The 19886-nt window shown below is 36.3% G+C and overlaps 1 pseudogene; it reads right to left on the bottom strand.

Moving 5' to 3' along the window:
- Nucleotides 1-3102: 3102 nt before the first annotated feature.
- LOC141637874 (protein CANDIDATE G-PROTEIN COUPLED RECEPTOR 7-like) lies at nt 3103-19184 on the bottom strand (annotated as a pseudogene).
- Nucleotides 19185-19886: the final 702 nt, after the last annotated feature.

Genomic DNA, 19886 nt, shown 5'->3' with positions numbered 1-19886 from the left:
CCAACTATGATAAATGATTCCAAGATCCAAATTCATATTAACTTGGGGCACGGTGTGCCGAAATACCCATTATTAATAGAACTCGGTGGATTAGCTCTTTAATCGATTTTACTTTTAGAACTCTTGGTCGATAAAATTACATTAATATTTATCATTAGCCCGAAACACATCCGGAAATCGTCGTGAATACTTTCGTTGAGTTCAACCCAAATTTCGAATAAATGTGTCCATGATCCAAACTCGTATCAACTTAGGGCACGGTGTGCCGAAATACCCTTCTTTAACATAAATTCGGTGGATAGACATTTATCACCAACTTCCTCTACGTAACAAGGTTTGTACCCCGGTGTGGCCGAGTGCACTCCCTCATGAAATAGGTTTTCATGGTTCCTACTTTTTGGTAAGGCTAAGTCTCAGTTGTTTATTTAGCGAGAGGTCATGTCAATTTATTATCTATCACGTTTTAAGTGAACTAAAGCGATGAACTACGATAATTGTAATTGACACGGTCGATAAACTCGATATAATGATAATGCATGTTTTAGTTATGGCGATTTAGCGATGCATGCAACATATAAATAAAATGCAAAGCATAAATAAAATCCTAGTATGGCATTCCTAAAATAGTAAATCTAATAAACTATTACAAATTCGGAAACCAACTCCTTTGGTCCCTAGAACTTCGGTCTTGGCACGCATTTCAAGGCAACATTCTTTGATGGATCGCCTTCTCGAGTGGCGCCGTTTTCAAGGAACTCCGGAATAAATAAATTAAATAATAAATTACATAATTTCCTATTATACATTCGTAATTAAAATGAAAATAAATCTATTAAATTACAAAACGGTGATACGAGATCACAATAATTTACAACCGAATCGATATTCCCATACATTTCGGGTAATATCAATTAAAACTAAGGCCATACTAAGTTAAATTACATAATTCAAAAATTACATAAAATTAAAATATGACAATCATAAATAAAATGCAGCATTATAATATGTATGAACATGCCCAATTTTATGCTAAATCGCCTTTAAAGAGCCAATATCGTATATTAATCGGTTTTTACGGATTTGCGTGATTTAACCTTTTAAAAATCACTATAATTACATAAAATCATATTTATGTACTAGTTAATTACCCTAACCATCTTAGGACTCAAAATTAGTCTTCACTAACATTTGACAATACTTAACTTATATTTCTTAATATTGTTCATAAATGGACTCAAAATACATATTTTTGCCATAAACTTCAAATTAAATCATAACAATTTCAAATAAAATTTGAAATTTGAAATTTTAAACTCTTGAACATTCTGGAAAAATACCATGACACTCATAATGTTCAAAACTTAGGTTAAAAAATTTCGAAAATTTATCGAGAAAAACAATGTTGCGGTTTATCCGATTTATCAATTATTACCATAAAAATATGAGAAAAATTATTTTTATTAACTTTTAAATTTTAGATCTGAAATATAAGATAAAATGCAATATGTGACGTTTTTCTTTAGTCATGAAGTATGTTTTAGCAATTTTTACCAATTAAAGTCACTATTTATGTGATTTTTCATTACAAATTCATAAATCATGCATAAAGACTTCATTATAGCCAAATATTTTACACACATCTAGTAAAATTTCATGTGACAACATACTAAATTTCCATGACCAGATTCGAAATATAACTCATATTAACCTATTTTCCCATTTAAATACGATTTTAACTTGAAAAATACATATTTCGAGCATAACAACTCATTTTGTTATGAAAATTTACAGGCCATCAGTAGATAATATATGTGAAAACATATCCAAAAACCACTGGAAAAATCAAAGTTTAGCTATTTTTAGTCCAAAAATGACATTTTTATCATAAAAATCACATTTTAATGCCATTATTATATAAAATGAACAATAAAATCCATAAATTAAACCAAAATATCCTAAAAGATTTTAGTACCAGAAACTTTAACATGCATAATAAATTTCGTGATATTTCATAATAAACACAAATTTATAAGTTTTGTTTGTTAATTGTATAACTCGGAAAAACAATAACCGATTTGCATGCAAACAACCTAAGGCTCTTGATACCGCTTGTTAGAATTTAATCTCATTAATTTACATATTCATATATGAATTAATTTATTTAGTCATAAAATAAATTGTTGATCTTATGCATGCAAACTAAATAAGAAGAGATAAGAAAATCGATTTCTCACCATCTAAATTTCGGTCATTTGTGGGCACCAACAAGATCTCCTTCTTGTTAGTTCTTGAGCTTTCCAATAATGGATGAACACGATTCAAGTTTAGGAAACCTCTTAAAGACTAAAATAATATGATCTAGTATTAGGATTAGTCTTACTTAAAATTTTGACACAAAAATATTAATTTGTGGTCCTCTATTTTGGTTAAGAGGAGAAGAGATTAGTGAGTTTTATTTCTCTAGGATTTTCACAAATAGTAGAGAGTTTTTATCTATTTCTTTCTTAGTTTGCATGCATAAGATCAACAATTTATTTTATGACTAAATAAATTAATTCATATATGAATATGTAAATTAATGAGATTAAATTCTAACAAATCCGGTGTCACTTTGATTTTTTTTACTACTTTGATTTTTTACTCTTTTTTTTACTACGTGTTATTATGCTGTTATTCTGGTGTTATTATTCCAGTGTTATTCTGATGTTATTTAAGTGTTATTGTACTGTTACCCTTCCCTCCTCTTTTTGTATTTATTTATAAACAAAACAAAGGGTAAAAGATTGTGAGCAACAGTTCAGCAACCAGAAGAACAAGAGAAAACCGGAGAAAAAAAAACACCGACAAAGGCACCCAATTTGCAACTCATATCCTACTAAGAAACAAAGTTCAGACTTTTTTTTAAGAAAATCACGAAGTAACCTGCCAACTGCACATATAAAATTCGTCACCCTTGCGCCATGGAAACAACATAATCGCAATTACATTTGAATTCAGAGAATCACATTACAAGTAATATGCGAGGCGCATACCAATGCACAACATGAGGTGAACATAAATTTAACTCCTATTACAAATAATACATTAATTCCAAAATTTCCACTACAAATTGAGGTTCAAAGAATTTACTTGACGACTACAGAGCAAAGAGACGACATCAACGAGAAGGAAGAGCTGCTTCCAGGTGAGCCAGTCCTGAGCGAAGGGACTGGTCTCATCAATAACAACCTGTGCGACATTAGCGACAACCTGGAGAGGAATGACAATGATGAGGACCTTCTTCTCGCGATCCTGAAGGTAGGGTTTGAGGAAAGACCATCCAGTTCCGATGAGGACAATGAGGGTGAAGAGAGTGATCCCTTTAAGGAAGCTGAAAATGTAGAAGACAACATCCTAACCGTGTGCACTACATGTCCTCTTGATGTAAGACTTATTCTCAGCCTCGCAAAGCAGGTTAAGGGCCTTGAGAAGGACGACAGCCAGCATGAATAGATGGATGCGGAAGACGGTAAGATGCTTTCGGTAGAGAATGACAATCCAGAAGACAGACAGAAAGCAGTAGACTATAGCAAGGAGAAAATTGACCCTTGGCAATACAGTCCTGCCTGCAGAAAGATAATCCCTTTTGTGGACACGAGGGGCCCACGGGGTCGCTTGGGAAGACAAGCATTTGCATTTGTGGAGTCGCCACCAATTTATTGTGGAAAATTGGAAACCGTTCGAATACTTCGCGTCATGTCAAGACACAAAGTAATGACATAGACACTAAGAACTCGTTACCCTTAGCATTCTATGTCTAGAATGACTCTCGTGGATGCCAATGAACACGGATGTTCACAGAGATCTGGAGTAAGGGGTGAGGGTACGTATTAGGAAGCTCTTTTGATCGAACACCTAATCCCGCCCGCCTCGATAGCGGCCTCTACTAATGATTAGGGAAATTATCTATACTTGATATGTTGTCGATTATATGCATGCAATGCAACATCCAACGTTTTAAACCTAGCATGTGAGAATTAACTAAGTCAGTGAACATGTAATTTAACATTCATTAGGGTCGAAGTAGGGATTTAAGGTTGGTTATATGTGAAAGCAAACCAACGATAATAAAGAGTACAAAATAAAAGTAAAATAAACAATAATTAAAATTATAATAATTACAATGGGTTTATGATTTACGTCGAAAATACGTTTAAGACGGATAATTTTAGAAAAGAAAAGGAAAATAATTAAGGTTAGAAAATGGACATATTAGTGGTGATACTACGATTAATAGCTGATTAATACATAAGCTAATAAACTAGGTCAAATCAGAAACGGAAGTTCTAGGACAGAAATCACCTCGGAACAGGCGCAGCAGAGCTGCGTCCATTGGAAGAGGCGCAGTGGTCACTGCGTCTGTTCCTGAGGTGAGTTCTGGCTGTGATGCCGGAACTGCATATTGTTAATGTTCGTTGGTGAATTTAATGATCGATTATTAATGTTTGACACGAGTAGAAGTAATTTAACGGATTATTTACATGTGAATTGGTCATAAAAGCAATAAAGAACGAACTTAAATTAATTAGAATGAATTAAAGTGAATTATAGACTAATTACAAATTAGGTTTATTCATGCAAATTAATGAGGTTAGATATGATGATAAATAGATGAAATATACAAAAGGCGAATTTCAGAGACTTGATATGAACGAATCGAATCTCTAAAATCCGGGTTTGATTTTAATGACGAAAACCCGCAAATATTGGATTACTTGGGATTTAAGTCGGAAATTAAGGGGGATAAATAATTATGAATTATGTATTATAATTAAGAAGAAAATATGAAGAAAATAAGACAAGACGAAACAAAAAAGACGAATCAACAAAGAACAAAGGAAGAAGAAGAAAGGCAGAAACTGCGGCAGCCTCAGGAAGAGGCGCATCAGTTGCTGCGTTTCTTCTCGACGTCTGTCTTCTGTTAATCCGCAAAAATAAGTTTGATAAAAGGGTTTTGTAAATCAGTTTTAAACATGTTTTCGACATAAACCTTACAATAATTTATACAATAACAAAATACAATAATAAAACATGGGATTTACACCCTCAGACTTACATGTTTGACGAAACGAGATTAACTAAGTTAACGATTAGTGATTGCTCGACTCGAATGTATGATGAAAGTGCCCTCGTAAGAGGAATTAAATTAAATTGATTTGATTAATTGAAGTGTAGTTGGTCAAATTGGTCGGTCATGCAAACGAGACTGGTACTCAGAAGGATCCGAGCTTACGTGGTCGAAAGTTCAAGCACGTAGACGTCAATAAGCAAAGAGCGCGGTCTTAGAATGCAAAGGGAAAAGAGAAGGGCGGACACTCGCGTGAAAAATATGTGGAACGAAGCTCCCTATTTATACTAAGCACACGGAGGAATTATGGTAAGGGTAGAATACGGAAGGAAAGATCCGGAAATAACCGACTTAGGTTAAACACGGAAACTTGGACAAAAAGAAAGCTCTGAGAAAAGGTGCAGCAGGTGCTGCGTCCCTTAGAAGAGGCGCATGACTTACTGCCTCCTTTCTCGGGTAGGTTCCTCTGCGCATAGAAAACGCGTTTGACAGCCTGTCATATTTTAGGCATAACTTTCTCTACAAGACTCAAAATAACGTGATTTTGGTGGCGTTGGAAAGCTAAAAGAAAGATATGAAACTTTCTGTGAAATAGGCCCGACCCAAAAAAGTGGTTATCACCTCGTAAAACGGGCCTAAATGTCGGGTTGTCATTTTAGATAAATGAAATGCACATTTTGTAATGTAAACTAAAAGTTTATCCCAAAGAAGTGACATGGGACTCAAAATGAGAAATACCCATAACATTTTATGACATCCTAACCTTAGGTAGACAAGCCCATTGCTTTTGACTCGGGATTTGACGGTTATAGGAAATGAAGACGGTTTTTGACCCTGACTCCAAATGTACTCTAATTACTGCCAAAACGACCGTAATGACACCTATATGACATCCAAGGGTAGACAAGAGTTTATGAGTTACCTTTTATTAACCGATTTACAAAACGTCACAAAATCGCGACATATGCTAAACATGCGGCCCAATCATCACTGGGTTTTTGGCGGGAGGTGCAGAAACAAGGTATCTACAGAGCCCCCACTTTGACTGAGGCTTGGACAAGGCAAAAGTCAAAGTATAGCCATCAGGTCAATCGAAGATTACAACCTGAAGACTATGGCGACGCGAGGCGGCTCAAGGGGTCTGAGCCAAGGACCTGTCGTCGGGAACATTTTAGAGTCTGTCGACTATCGGGGAGGGTCGTTTAAAGTCTATTAGACTACGTAAGGAAGCTCGCCAGCCATAAGAAGAAACCATACCTGAGACTTATTTCCCGAGATGTTTCCGGAGATGCGTAGGAGCTGAGGGTAAGACCTAAAAGATATGTAAGGATTGTGCTAGGGTGTAGGGCCCTAAAGGAAAACATCGACGGGAAGGAGGCCAAATATAAGTTCAACCTAAGGGGTAACCAAGGTTTGGGTTTAGGAACTCTAAGACAAAGTGATCCTAAAGGTAGAAGTGTATGAACTCTAGGGGAGTTTGGGAACCTAAAGAGCTAGGCGTATGAACCTGGGTGTACGAACCTAAAAGGACGATTGGTATGGGAACTTAAAGGCTTGTGAACCTAAGAGGAATTGGGATCCTAGGGTTAAGTTTAGGAACTTACGGGGTTACTAATTCTTATTTCAAACGCGTGCGTTTAAGCTTTCTGAGGTATGAGAACTCCAATAGGATTTTTGGGTTTATGAACCTAAATACGTTGGTGTGGGAGCTTAAAGGCTTATGAACCTAAAGGAAGCCATTTTGGGATCTAAGAATCTAGAGGTAGGAATCCTAATTTTGGGTTTACGAACCTAAGGAAGGAGGTGCTGGTTTGGGAACTTCTGGAGAACGACACCTTTGCCGAACTCCGTGAGGAAACAATAATATTGAGGGTAGCAGGACGTCGCTAGAAACTGCTGGGGAATCTGCTTGCGTCGGTCTCAAGCGAACTCTGGTTAAAACTTGAGGTTGAATCTACTTGTGTCGATCTCAAGCGAATTGTGCTTCCGAGAAATATGTGGGTTGTAAGCGGCAACGAAATATCGCTAGGGAACACATCGACGATTAGGAACATCTTAATCGTCATGGGAAGAATGTATACTTGAACGAAGCCCCCAGTTGGAGCGAGCACTGCTTCTGATACTTACCTGCATGGTTAGTAGCCACACAAGAATGCAATCTAATAGGCAAATAGCACATAAAACATGAGGGAACACACGTAAGCAGTCAGCACATGGACCTCAAATGAGGAAGCACATAGGTTTTGCAAAACTTGTTTCTTTATAAAAGTTATTTAAAAATTGCTTAAAGAAATTGTCATTTGTAATGCGTTTTGCATATTCAATGGGCTTTAGTCACAGGGCTTGACACGACATTGACTCACTAGGATGCAAGACGATAGACTGATGCAATACTGAGTTAGATTTGACGCGACACAGCGGATGACCTTGACAGATTTTGCCTAAGTATGCGCAACCCCTAGCCAAGTATGGGTGACAATGCATATCAGTTCCAAAAGGTAGAATAATTGAGAGAATGGTGAAGGCATATAAATGAAAGGCATAAGCCATGGTCAGCTGTCTACTTGGACGCCTTTTGACATTATCTTGCTATAAAAGAGATCCTTCTTGAGGCACGATAACTTCGAGAATCGATCTAAGACCTCATCATCGCCTGGACCGAGTACTAGCTTGACTCAAATGATAGAGGAGTAAAGGAAGGGTGGCATCTCGGAAGAGAAGCCCCCAGGATGAGAAGATGGCTCTAGACTTTTGGTAAAAAGAAGACTGGGCGACAAGAAGAAGCCCCCAGTAAAGAGGTATAAATGGAAATTGTGGTTGGAAGGTTGAAATTGAAAGGGATTGTTGTAAAATGGTTTTGTGTTGATAATTAAGGTTGAAAGTTAATGGTAGGGATGGTAATTGAGGTTGGAAGTTGATGGTTGGGACGGTTGTGTCCATGAGGACTGCCTACATATTCACGTGAAATGAAATCAAACCAGATCGTAGTTCTGAGGTTTGGTTAATTTTATTTGGGTGTTGTGGTTGTATCCTTCTTGTGTAAGAAAGGACTGCCTACGTATCCACCTGAAGAGGTGAAATCAAACCAGATCGTAGTTCAGATGTGTGCCTAAGCTTATGTTGTCAGGACCTTAAAGTGCATGGGTCAGGAGGGTAATTTCCTTTGGTGACTCGAAGAACTCATTTGAGATAACTCCCTCTGATCATCGACCAAAGAGGTATAGTTAAGTTTGTAAAAAAATTCCTTATCATGTGAGCACACCTAAAAGTGGACCCTAAGGATGATATGGGTTCGTCCCGTTCTGAGTAGCAAAGTATTTGAAGATTCCGTGTCTGGGTCAAGGTGAAACTGGATTGGATATTTGGAATGTGGAGCTCGGAAATAAGAGGCTTTGATGAACAAATCTCTGGAACTTGATTTTGTGGAGTTGAGGCTTGATGGGATTATGGCTTATAATATGGCTTGGAAATGAAGTCTCCTGGCTTAATGTAGCCTGGGCACATAAAGGTAGGTTGAAATGACGTGGGATCAAGTTTCCATGTCTTGGCCCTAAAGGATGGGTATACTTGACGAGCTTGAGAGGATTCTCAAAAATCCTAACTATCTCCCTGTAACGGTCTCGGAAAGGACGTAGGGTGTGTATTGTGTGGAAGGCTAAGTGAGGGTGCTAGCTGACCATCTTCATCGATGTCTTGATTCTATATAGACTTTAGCATTATTCTGTATAGCATTGATTTTATACTCATTCTTGATTCAGACTCAGATTTTTGATTCAGGTCTTTGAAGATAACTTTGACTTTGGATATCGACATTGACTTGCTTGATTGAGCCTTGTTCTTTTGACTCTTTTGTCTTGGATTACGGGCATAACTGCGGCCTTGGATAGTGATCTTGGTCATTTCTCTTGATTGAGCCTTTGTCGTTGATCATGGCTCGTATCGTCTCGGATTCGCTTGTATAACTTCGACCTTGGATTTGGGTCAGACTAGCACCTTTGGTGTGAAACGGGTTGGTCTTTAGTAAACAGGTTGTTTATTCTGGGGAATGGGTTTGCCTTTCGTCATGGATCGTTAACAAGGGAGATGGTCTGGATTCATCCTAGAATCTCTTGAGATATGCTCGTACTAAACTAGGGTTATAACAAGGTTTCTATTGTCAGACATGGAATAGGTAAGGAAAATGAACATGAAGTTTCAGTTCCTCTACAACTTGGAATGGAACATCGTTTAAGCGCACTCACATTGACTGACATGCGTTGTTCATTTTAAAATGTCTCAAATCAATTCTTGTTGTCACGGAAAAAGGGTAAATGAGGAGATAGGAAAGAACATCTAGATTGAAAAGTGTACTTTGATTGAAATGAATAATAAATGTATAGACTCGAGAAGACATGTGACTCGTGGGACAGCCCCCAGGTTGTCACTAGAAATGGAAATGGACACAAAGAAAAATACTAGAAAATAATTATGGGATAAAAAGCCTAGGACTCGGACTCGGACTTTGACTCGATCTCAGATCCAGAATCTTAATCTTCGGCCCACGCTTGAACATTTACTCTTCCAGCAACTGGCTTCGGCATCTGGCTTTGAGCATTCATCCATTTGAGCACCTCGTCCTCATCATTGGGAACACTGGAAGGATAACTGTCAAGGAGAGTTTCCTGATAAGTGGTATATCTATGAGGATTGCCTAACTTGCCGTTTGAGTTAAAGGTTGAGCGGGACAATTTCCCGCTTTCGATCATATCTTGGATCACATGCCTGAGCTTATGGCACACCTTAGTATCATGTCCCCTGCCCCTGTGATATTGGCAATAGGCATTCTCTTCCCAGAACCTAGACTTCTTTTCTAGATCTGGTGTAGGTCCTATAGGTCAAAAAAGACCTAAAGAGGATAATTTGTTCAAGGCTAGGGCATAAAGTATGCCTAGATTTGTGAATGACCTGGGAGAGTTCTTTGACAAAGGCTCCATGAGGTTGACTTTGTTGATTTTGATGCTTGGATTAGAAGAACTAAAGTTAAGAGGCTCGTTTGTTGCTTTAGGACTGTCAGGTTGAGGGTTTGTCTGGACACTTTTCATCTTGAGGGGTTGGACCTCAAGTTTCTTACCCATTTCAGCAAGCTGGTTCTCCATGTTGGAAAGGCGAGAGTTTAGGCTATCAATGGCTCCTTCTAACTTGGAAATTTTTTGTTGAAGGCAATGGAAAGCATGAGCATTCCACTTTGGATATCGTCGTCTTCGAGGACATTGATATCTTCGTCATCACGAGGATTGAGGAGATGAGAACAGTCTAGAGATGATTCTTCGTCATGTTTAATGATATTAGACCCAAGAGGGTCGATTTTCTTGGATTGCGCGACAGAAGGTGGTTTAGGAAGCTTGCCCTCTTCGATCATATCTTGATGGTGTGTTTCAAGAGAAAACACTCTTCAATATCATCACCTCTACCTTGGTGATATAAACAGTATTTGTAACACCCCCTCATACCAAGGTACATTACCAAGGACTACCCTAGCATGAAAGACTGTTACCATCTCGGTTGCCCGAGGTTAGTATATCAAAAGCAACAATCCAAAACACATTTATTAAAGTGTAACTGAGTTTAACGATTACATGTTGCCAAAATCAAAACCAAAGTACAACTGGAAAAGCTAGACAACTAGAAATGAATGCTAAGTCTCTTGACGGCGGAAGCTAGACTCGAGTGATGACTCCCCATGACTGCCCATAGCTAAAGGACTGCATCACCTGTCACAATCTGCTCACCATCCCCGAATGGATCACCATCCCCGAATAGATCACCACAGATTTTATAAAACAACAACGGGGTCAGTTACTGAATAATGAAAGCAAGACAAGTACAAAAGGTAACCAGTTGATCATCCTCCTCCTCCTCCGGTCACCCGATCTCACACAGTAACCGACTACACACCGAAGTGTGTAGCCCTGCCAGATTACCCATCGCAACAGGTAATCCTCGCCGCCACTGGGGGACCGCAGCCAATCCCCACCTAAACCCCGTTCATAAACGAGCGATATCCCTGTCCCTTAATGTGCACATCTCCTCCCGTGGCGGGTTCCACGGAGGGCGAACTAGGGTGTGAAGCCACTCCCGCAAGTGACTCCACCACAATCATCACAACACCAATAACAACACCACACCAACACCACACCAACACTCCAACAATGATCAGCAGACAACCAATCGTACGCAATACCACATAATCTCATATTAATTAAATAGGAACTAAGTAGGGAAACCCTACCTTTTCGCAATCCGCTATGCTGCAATCAATCATACAATATGCATAACATATACCACATCGTCACCTACAACAATGATAATCAACAATCAACACACATATGATGACCAAACCCTAAACCCTCAAATTAACCCAAACTAGGGTTTGTAAACTTATAAGAACAACAATAGATCAACAAGGATAAGACACTTACTACGGCGTTTGACACAGAATAAGATGCTAGAACCTACAATCGACGACCTTTGCCTTGGAATTGATGAAGATGATTAGAGGAGAATGAAACGTAGTTTATATTTTGGAAGAAATGGCTTTTGAAACTGACGAACGATTATATATAATCTCTAATTATTTTAATCAAAACCGCATAAATAACACCCGTCGGATCGGATACTCGGTCGAGTATAGAGTATACTCGGCCGAGTATCCTCTACTCGGTCGAGTATTCCTGGGCAGAAAGCTGTCCAGAAACACACGATACACTTACTCGGCCGAGTAAGCCATATTCGGCCGAGTAACAGACTTAGAAAACCGAGGTATTACAGTTTTCCCTCCTTAAAAAGAACTTTGTCCCCGAAGTTCCAACCCAACCTATAAAACATGGACATCTAACACTAACTCCGCCAACCAAGCTTACTTCCACAACACGGCTCACGATAACGTCTCAACTACAACATAGCCTCACGATACTAACTCCATAATATTATCGAATAACCATAACATAAGTGTAACACCCCTGATTTTCGGCTAAATTAAAACTAACTTTTACATACAAAAAAATTGCCGAAATACAAGGATATTATAATTAATATACAAAGTATCTTATTACAAATCCTTTTAAATATGAAATAATACAAATTGTAAACAAACTTTTACAAAACTTTTAATAAATCTTGACTTGAAATAAAATCCTTTTGAACAGCAGCGGAAGTCACCTGAAAAGAAAATCAGAAGACAGAAAGGAACTACCCCCATGACGAGTAGCCCCGAAGGGAGAAAACACGTCAGCCGGAAAGCTGAGTAACAGATAATACCTCAATATAAGCAGCTTAGTTTTGGTCATGGCGTAGAAACACAGACAGTTTAAAATAAAAATAAACACAGAGAATAATAAAAACACTCCCCATAAACTAATCTCGAGCTCAAAGCTACTCCACAATAATACACTCTCTCATCCTAATAATTAACTCAATCTCAACTCATTACTCCATCTTACTCAATACTCCGTCTCATAATATAGTAACCAAATATCGTATTCTCATCGTCGGCCCTAAGACCAATGACAAGGGGTGAGTGAACTGGCGGATAAAACCGCAAAACAATATTTCCATCTCAATATCGATTTCAAACTCAAATAACTCAATAACCATGGTCACACCGGACCGTAAACACAACTTGGCTCAAAGGCCCCATAACTCATAACTCAATACCAGTAACCAATTTCCATCTCAATTTCAATATCGATATTGTCAAATATTCCATTAAAGGAACTGCTCAACACTTAAAGTACAAGACTTTAAGCTACTCACCCGCGAGTCAAGATCAAAGGAAAGACAATTTAAACACAATACAAAATAACGTACCAACCTTAAACCGTCAAACCTCATATACATGCATTCACGGCTCAAAGGCCAAATTATTTATTCTCCACATTATCACCACTCACTAGCAATGATTAGTAGTATCGTATTATCGCTAATCTTAAAATTGGCATATTGCTCCTCACTATAATGAACCAACAAGACATAATTCACTTTCTTGAACTTTTCAGTAATCTCCAAATCATTGTCATCAGGCTATTACGCAGAACCCATAAAATAGCTTACCCCTTCACTAATAGTTACCCGTCTCACTGGAAAATTAATCAACAGTATAAGAAAAAATATAAAAGTATTACAAATAATTTAGTCGCAATCCATTGTCAATGATCAGTTTAACCGCATATAACACATATAAATAACACAAAATCATATAACCCCAAACAATAATAATTATAATAGGATCGGTAGAATCGTGTTACCTTAATTCGCGAGCCACAATTCAATAATTACTTACAAAGCGCTCGGAAATCAACTCGCGAATATCACAAATTGGAAAATAGATGAGGAAAATTGATGATGTGTAGTGAACAGGAACCACCGTACTAATTAGTGGTTAGAAAGATCAAAAGAGTAGGACAAAAGTACAATAAGAGTAGAATTATTATGTAAGATAAAGATAACGAAGGGTACGATTTGTTTTATGGGGATTAACAAAGTAAGGTGATCATAAATAGATGTTGATCTACGATTAGAAGAGAGACCAACTAGGGAAAATATAAGACCACAATTTTGATACGGAGCACAAAATAAACACAAGGGTTTATATATAAATCGAATGATAAATAAAAGTTAGGAAGCTGACTATTAATATTTATGGTAAAAATCTTTTTTTTTAATAATTAATTTAACATTCAAAATATCCAAATATTCGGGTTATTACAATCTTCCCCTCTTAAAATGAACTTCGTCCCCGAAGTTCGGATATAGAAAATAAAGACACTATAAAATTTGAGTGGTATTACACTCCACCCTCCTTAAAAATAAAGTTCGTCCTCGAACTTAAAACTCAAATTTTTTTTTTCTTTTTTTCAAATATCAAGAAATATTTTAAAAGTGCAAATGAGCGGTGCTAAGATGTGACGATCTCAACACCTAACCAAGAAAGAACCCGCTCTGATACCAATTGTAACACCCCTGATTTTCGGCTAAATTAAAACTAACTTTTACATACAAAAAAATGGCCGAAATACAAGGATATTATAATTAATATACAAAGTATCTTATTACAAATCCTTTTAAATATGAAATAATACAAATTGTAAACAAACTTTTACAAAACTTTTAATAAATCTTGACTTGAAATAAAATCCTTTTGAACAGCAGCGGAAGTCACCTGAAAAGAAAATTAGAAGACAGAAAGGAACTACCCCCATGACGAGTAGCCCCGAAGGGAGAAAACACGTCAGCCGGAAAGCTGAGTAACAGATAATACCTCAATATAAGCAGCTTAGTTTTGGTCATGGCGTGGAAACACAGACAGTTTAAAATAAAAATAAACACAGAGAATAATAAAAACACTCCCCATAAACTAATCTCGAGCTCAAAGCTACTCCACAATAATACACTCTCTCATCCTAATAATTAACTCAATCTCAACTCATTACTCCATCTTACTCAATACTCCGTCTCATAATATAGTAACCAAATATCGTATTCTCATCGTCGACCCTAAGACCAATGACAAGGGGTGAGTGAACTCAGCGGATAAAACCGCAAAACAATATTTCCATCTCAATATCGATTTCAAACTCAAATAACTCAATAACCATGGTCACACCGGACCGTAAACACAACTTGGCTCAAAGGCCCCATAACTCATAACTCAATACCAGTAACCAATTTCCATCTCAATTTCAATATCGATATTGTCAAATATTCCATTAAAGGAACTGCTCAACACTTAAAGTACAAGACTTTAAGCTACTCACCCGCGAGTCAAGATCAAAGGAAAGACAATTTAAACACAATACAAAATAACGTACCAACCTTAAACCGTCAAACCTCATATACATGCATTCACGGCTCAAAGGCCAAATTATTTATTCTCCACATTATCACCACTCACTAGCAATGATTAGTAGTATCGTATTATCGCTAATCTTAAAATTGGCATATTGCTCCTCACTATAATGAACCAACAAGACATAATTCACTTTCTTGAACTTTTCAGTAATCTCCAAATCATTGTCATCAGGCTATTACGCAGAACCCATAAAATAGCTTACCCCTTCACTAATAGTTACCCGTCTCACTGGAAAATTAATCAACAGTATAAGAAAAAATATAAAAGTATTACAAATAATTGAGTCGCAATCCATTGTCGATGATCAGTTTAACCGCATATAACACATATAAATAACACAAAATCATATAACCCCGAACAATAATAATTATAATAGGATCGGTAGAATCGTGTTACCTTAACTCGCGAGCCACAATTCAATAATTACTTACAAAGCGCTCGGAAATCAACTCGCGAATATCACAAATTGGAAAATAGATGAGGAAAATTGATGATGTGTAGTGAACAGGAACCACCGTACTAATTAGTGGTTAGAAAGATCAAAAGAGTAGGACAAAAGTACAATAAGAGTAGAATTATTATGTAAGATAAAGATAACGAAGGGTACGATTTGTTTTATGGGGATTAACAAAGTAAGGTGATCATAAATAGATGTTGATCTACGATTAGAAGAGAGACCAACTAGGGAAAATATAAGACCACAATTTTGATACGGAGCACAAAATAAACACAAGGGTTTATATATAAATCGAATGATAAATAAAAGTTAGGAAGCTGACTATTAATATTTATGGTAAAAATCTTTTTTTTTTAATAATTAATTTAACATTCAAAATATCCAAATATTCGGGTTATTACAATCTTCCCCTCTTAAAATGAACTTCGTCCCCGAAGTTCGGATATAGAAAATAAAGACACTATAAAATTTGAGTGGTATTACACTCCACCCTCCTTAAAAATAAAGTTCGTCCTCGAACTTAAAACTCAAATTTTTTTTTTCTTTTTTTCAAATATCAAGAAATATTTTAAAAGTGCAAATGAGCGGTGCTAAGATGTGACGATCTCAACACCTAACCAAGAAAGAACCCGCTCTGATACCAATTGTAACACCCCTGATTTTCGGCTAAATTAAAACTAACTTTTACATACAAAAAAATGGCCGAAATACAAGGATATTATAATTAATATACAAAGTATCTTATTACAAATCCTTTTAAATATGAAATAATACAAATTGTAAACAAACTTTTACAAAACTTTTAATAAATCTTGACTTGAAATAAAATCCTTTTGAACAGCAGCGGAAGTCACCTGAAAAGAAAATCAGAAGACAGAAAGGAACTACCCCCATGACGAGTAGCCCCGAAGGGAGAAAACACGTCAGCCGGAAAGCTGAGTAACAGATAATACCTCAATATAAGCAGCTTAGTTTTGGTCATGGCGTGGAAACACAGACAGTTTAAAATAAAAATAAACACAGAGAATAATAAAAACACTCCCCATAAACTAATCTCGAGCTCAAAGCTACTCCACAATAATACACTCTCTCATCCTAATAATTAACTCAATCTCAACTCATTACTCCATCTTACTCAATACTCCGTCTCATAATATAGTAACCAAATATCGTATTCTCATCGTCGACCCTAAGACCAATGACAAGGGGTGAGTGAACTGGCGGATAAAACCGCAAAACAATATTTCCATCTCAATATCGATTTCAAACTCAAATAACTCAATAACCATGGTCACACCGGACCGTAAACACAACTTGGCTCAAAGGCCCCATAACTCATAACTCAATACCAGTAACCAATTTCCATCTCAATTTCAATATCGATATTGTCAAATATTCCATTAAAGGAACTGCTCAACACTTAAAGTACAAGACTTTAAGCTACTCACCCGCGAGTCAAGATCAAAGGAAAGACAATTTAAACACAATACAAAATAACGTACCAACCTTAAACCGTCAAACCTCATATACATGCATTCACGGCTCAAAGGCCAAATTATTTATTCTCCACATTATCACCACTCACTAGCAATGATTAGTAGTATCGTATTATCGCTAATCTTAAAATTGGCATATTGCTCCTCACTATAATGAACCAACAAGACATAATTCACTTTCTTGAACTTTTCAGTAATCTCCAAATCATTGTCATCAGGCTATTACGCAGAACCCATAAAATAGCTTACCCCTTCACTAATAGTTACCCGTCTCACTGGAAAATTAATCAACAGTATAAGAAAAAATATAAAAGTATTACAAATAATTGAGTCGCAATCCATTGTCAATGATCAGTTTAACCGCATATAACACATATAAATAACACAAAATCATATAACCCCGAACAATAATAATTATAATAGGATCGGTAGAATCGTGTTACCTTAACTCGCGAGCCACAATTCAATAATTACTTACAAAGCGCTCGAAAATCAACTCGCGAATATCACAAATTGGAAAATAGATGAGGAAAATTGATGATGTGTAGTGAACAGGAACCACCGTACTAATTAGTGGTTAGAAAGATCAAAAGAGTAGGACAAAAGTACAATAAGAGTAGAATTATTATGTAAGATAAAGATAAAGAAGGGTACGATTTGTTTTATGGGGATTAACAAAGTAAGGTGATCATAAATAGATGTTGATCTACGATTAGAAGAGAGACCAACTAGGGAAAATATAAGACCACAATTTTGATACGGAGCACAAAATAAACACAAGGGTTTATATATAAATCGAATGATAAATAAAAGTTAGGAAGCTGACTATTAATATTTATGGTAAAAATCTTTTTTTTTTAATAATTAATTTAACATTCAAAATATCCAAATATTCGGGTTATTACAATCTTCCCCTCTTAAAATGAACTTCGTCCCCGAAGTTCGGATATAGAAAATAAAGACACTATAAAATTTGAGTGGTATTACACTCCACCCTCCTTAAAAATAAAGTTCGTCCTCGAACTTAAAACTCAAATTTTTTTTTTCTTTTTTTCAAATATCAAGAAATATTTTAAAAGTGCAAATGAGCGGTGCTAAGATGTGACGATCTCAACACCTAACCAAGAAAGAACCCGCTCTGATACCAATTGTAACACCCCTGATTTTCGGCTAAATTAAAACTAACTTTTACATACAAAAAAATGGCCGAAATACAAGGATATTATAATTAATATACAAAGTATCTTATTACAAATCCTTTTAAATATGAAATAATACAAATTGTAAACAAACTTTTACAAAACTTTTAATAAATCTTGACTTGAAATAAAATCCTTTTGAACAAAAATGAAGTCACCAAAAAGAAAATCGAAGAAGACAGAAAGGAACTACCCCCATGACGAGTAGCCCCGAAGGGAGAAAACACGTCACCGGAAAAGCGAGTAACGAGATAATACCTCAATATAAGCAGCTTAGTTTTGGTCATGGCGTGGAAACACGGGACAGTTTAAAATAAAAATAAACAGAGAGAATAATAAAAACACTCCCCATAAACTAATCTCGAGCTCAAAGCTACTCCACAATAATACACTCTCTCATCCTAATAATTAACTCAATCTCAACTCATTACTCCATCTTACTCAATACTCCGTCTCATAATATAGTAACCAAATATCGTATTCTCATCGTCGACCCTAAGACCAATGACAAGGGGTGAGTGAACTGGCGGATAAAACCGCAAAACAATATTTCCATCTCAATATCGATTTCAAACTCAAATAACTCAATAACCATGGTCACACCGGACCGTAAACACAACTTGGCTCAAAGGCCCCATAACTCATAACTCAATACCAGTAACCAATTTCCATCTCAATTTCAATATCGATATTGTCAAATATTCCATTAAAGGAACTGCTCAACACTTAAAGTACAAGACTTTAAGCTACTCACCCGCGAGTCAAGATCAAAGGAAAGACAATTTAAACACAATACAAAATAACGTACCAACCTTAAACCGTCAAACCTCATATACATGCATTCACGGCTCAAAGGCCAAATTATTTATTCTCCACATTATCACCACTCACTAGCAATGATTAGTAGTATCGTATTATCGCTAATCTTAAAATTGGCATATTGCTCCTCACTATAATGAACCAACAAGACATAATTCACTTTCTTGAACTTTTCAAGAATCTCCAAATCATTGTCATCAAAGCTATTACGCAAACCCATAAAATAGCTTACCCCTTCACTAATAGTTACCCGTCTCACCGGAAAATTAATCAACAAAGATAAGAAAAATATAAAAGTATTACAAATAATTGAGTCGCAATCCATTGTCAATGATCAGTTTAACCGCATATAACACATATAAATAACACAAAATCATATAACCCCGAACAATAATAATTATAATAGGATCGGTAGAATCGTGTTACCTTAACTCGCGAGCCACAATTCAATAATTACTTACAAAGCGCTCGAAAATCAACTCGCGAATATCACAAATTGGAAAATAGATGAGGAAAATTGATGATGTGTAGTGAACAGGAACCACCGTACTAATTAGTGGTTAGAAAGATCAAAAGAGTAGGACAAAAGTACAATAAGAGTAGAATTATTATGTAAGATAAAGATAAAGAAGGGTACGATTTGTTTTATGGGGATTAACAAAGTAAGGTGATCATAAATAGATGTTGATCTACGATTAGAAGAGAGACCAACTAGGGAAAATATAAGAGCACAATTTTGATACGGAGCACAAAATAAACACAAGGGTTTATATATAAATCGAATGATAAATAAAAGTTAGGAAGCTGACTATTAATATTTATGGTAAAAATCTTTTTTTTTTTAATAATTAATTTAACATTCAAAATATCCAAATATTCGGGTTATTACAATAAGTGTTGCCAACTCTGTCTCACTTCCATA

The sequence above is a fragment of the Silene latifolia genome, unplaced genomic scaffold (genome assembly GCF_048544455.1).
Source record: "Silene latifolia isolate original U9 population unplaced genomic scaffold, ASM4854445v1 scaffold_154, whole genome shotgun sequence".
In the NCBI taxonomy this organism is placed as follows: Eukaryota; Viridiplantae; Streptophyta; class Magnoliopsida; order Caryophyllales; family Caryophyllaceae; genus Silene; species Silene latifolia.
This window is presented reverse-complemented; position numbering and strand designations above follow the sequence as displayed.